Source organism: Furipterus horrens, unplaced genomic scaffold (genome assembly GCF_987537825.1).
Source record: "Furipterus horrens unplaced genomic scaffold, mFurHor1.1.pri manual_scaffold_4, whole genome shotgun sequence".
In the NCBI taxonomy this organism is placed as follows: Eukaryota; Metazoa; Chordata; class Mammalia; order Chiroptera; family Furipteridae; genus Furipterus; species Furipterus horrens.
The window spans coordinates 183,261,347-183,264,663 of record NW_028327174.1 but is presented as its reverse complement, the minus strand read 5'-3'; the positions used below and the strand labels follow the sequence as shown (position 1 = coordinate 183,264,663).

Here is a 3,317-nt window from a genome sequence, read left to right as displayed (position 1 = left end):
CTCTGGATATTACAAATGCAACCCAAATGTAAGGTAGGAATAACAGTGTCTCTGAAGTGGTAAAATATAATCAAGCTACTTATTTAGTTGACATAGGAGAGCTGGCAACCACTTCAGGGAATTAAACTTACTATCATAACTTATATTTGTTGTTCGTATACCTTTTGTATTATAGCAATATATTATTTAATCTCTCCAAACATCTTATGAAGTAGGTATGAATTTCCTCATTTTTTGTTAAAGAAAGTGAGATTTAGAGAAGTTAGGCAACTTCCCTCAAATCCAAAGTTAATAATTTTGTGGAACCAGTATTTGAAACAAGATCTGTCTCATCCCCAAATCTGTACTTGTTCCTCTACACCAGGCTGCTGTCTGAAAGTACTGTCCTCCCTCTTATTCCTTTTCAAATTGTACTGTCAGCAAATCTAGGTGCCAGGCCACTCACAGATCGGCACTAGGACAGAACCCTGAGCGCCCTCACATCAAACCCATGCTGCTGCCCTGAGCTGTCGCCTCCCAAGAAAAGTCATAGGACCATGTTGAATATGGAGAAAAATCTATTTAACTTGAAGTTTGCTGCAAGGAGCTTAAGAGGAATGCCAAGAAATGACATAAAGAAGAAAAGGCCAAGATTTAATAGGCCATTCAGAAAGGCAATACAGAAGTTGCAAGAATACATGCTGATGCTGAAAATGCAACCTGCCAGAAGAACCAAGCAATTAATTTTTTGCAAATGAGTGCTGTGGTGGATGCTGTGGCAGCCAGAGTTCAAACTGCAGTAACAAAGGGCAAGTTGACCAGGTCCATGGCAGGTGTAGTTAAGTCTATGGGTGTTACGTTGAGAAGTATGAGCCTTAAAAATATTTCAGCCCTAATGGATACATTTGAACACCAGTTTGAAACATTGGATGTTCGAACACAACAAATGGAAGACACCATGAATAGCACTACAACCCTAAAACAGCACAAAACCAAGAGGATATGCTGCTTCAAGAAATGGCAAATGAAGCTGACCTTGATCTCAATGAGGAGCTGCCATAGGGTCAGACAGGACCTGTTGGCACCAGTGCTGCTTCCACGGAACAGGATGAACTATTATAGACACTGGCTCGTCTATGTGATCAAGTGTAATTTAAAGAACTGCTGCTGTTGTTTACTTCACCTGATTCTGAACTATTTCATGTGCATACATATATAGACAACTTGCACTCCAGTTACACTAAGAATACCGTATGCTACAGAATGCTTAAACACTATTTATATAGAATGCTTTCTTTTGTCATGCTGTACTTGCAAATACTTTAAGAAATTCCAGAGTGTTTCCACCTTGACAGATTTTACCGTTTTGTATATTCTGTTGGAAAGTGTGTGGGACATTTTTTTTGTAAATGACTTTGACCAAACTAGCATTGGTTTGTATGTATATGAAACATCTTCTTCAAAATTGCATAAAAAATCTAGCAACAAAGTAGTACAGAAGAAATTATAGAATAAAGGTTTTGGTTTCTTTTTAATTCAAAGTTGTTTTGAGTCTGCATTTGTATGTGATGCATAAAAATAAAAGCAGGGAAAGCATGTTTACTTAACATGCTTACATAGCCAAAAACACCTAATTTAGTGTCATACGATAGACAATGCTTTTTGTGTGTTTTATGTTCTGTGTTTGTTTTTGCTGTTTAAGCACAAATGCAGTTGACTTTTATTCTGTATTCATCAGCTTTTAAGTTTAGATTATTATCATTGGAATTTTTACCGAGTAATTTAATGACTATTATTTGAATTTCTGAAATTAAAAAAAAAATGCATTGACAATTTTTTGATATAACTAGAAAAAACTTGCAACATTAAATTAAATAAATTAAGATTTGTTCAGTTTTTTAATGTTTTATTTGCTAAATATCACTGTTGTTAAGGGTCAGAGAAATTAAACCTTTTATACTTTAAAATGAAATTGAAACGCATTTTAAATGATTCTGCTATTTCTACTCTACTCTTGGTACACTGTATTTTGAAAGATTAACTTACATGGTCTTAATATCATTTACATTTTCCATAAGCTTGTTGATTGCTTTACGAGAATGTTAGCCTACATTTTGAAAAGCAACCAACAAAAAATAACAAAGAAAACAAAACTGAATCAACTCAAGTTACCACTACCATAAGCCCTGGTTAAATGTGTTTGTCCTTTTATCTCAAGGAAAAACTGTTTCATAACTGGAAGAAATGAAGTAGAAATAAATGTTAGAATGAAATGTTTTGCCGAGCCATGCAGATAACTTCCAGCCCACTGGAAGCTGGTGTACAACACACGGGGTGGGGACACAGAAAAGTTCTGAGGTCCAAAGAAGACTAGGCTCTGGAAGGCCAGGATCCTTGGAGGAAAGAACATGATGGCCTGCTGTCCTGCTTTCCACCTTCTCAGAACTCTTTTTTATCCACCTAAAATGAATAAATGCCCACAATTTTCTGCTACCACAGTCTCAAATGTGGAGAGGTGACCAAGTTATATTTTAGCTAGTACAGTATACTACTAATCTAGGTTAAGTAGATAAGGTCTTTTTCATTACTCATTGCATGATTGAGCCATTAAAGAACTTTAATATTTCATTTAGTTCTACTGAAGAGCAGATCTGCTTAGAAAATTTTTCCATTGTTAAATCATAAAGGCATTCACAGTGCCATTATGCAGACTTTTTTGCTAAGTATTCACACTCATATATGTTTCCTGTTATAAATGAGAGTGTGTATGAATGAAGATTATTTTCACTGGTTAATGAAATGAGAAATTGCTCTTTTGCTGTTTCAATTAAACCTATTTAACTTTCCTGGTATTTGACTATATGGTATGACCTCAATGTGGTAACTTTCCATTTTGTTTATAATTGATGCTTTGTCCTTTTTACTTAAAGGGTCGTCGTCGTCGTCGGCAGCCGTCCGTCTCGAGAGACGATGGTGTAGCTTCTTAAGAGTCTATCTGCACCGCCGAGAATGGTTGTGCAGTCCAACTCGGGAGTGACACGGTATCTGTCTCCTCCCGTGTTGAATCGACATCTTGCGATGACGCTAGAGTGTCCTCTCCAGTGAAGCTGAAGCTACAGAGCCTGGGCAGGGTGATATGGAGGGTCTGCTGTTGCCCATGCAGCAGACCCCCCCCTCTCTTCGCAGCTGAAGGGTCCAAGGGAAAGACAGAGTCAATACAGCTTGGTTTCAGGTGCGTACATTTGTTTATATTAGGATATCTTGGGGAGGCATAGAAGAGATTATTACTGACTAAGATATCTATGAAATAGTTATCTTATTTTCCATTGGTGGAAATT

The 3,317-nt window shown here is 36.9% G+C and overlaps 1 pseudogene; it reads left to right on the top strand.

The window, feature by feature from the left end:
- Positions 1–536: 536 nt before the first annotated feature.
- Positions 537–1,131, top strand: LOC150013516 (charged multivesicular body protein 1B2-like; annotated as a pseudogene).
- Positions 1,132–3,317: the final 2,186 nt, after the last annotated feature.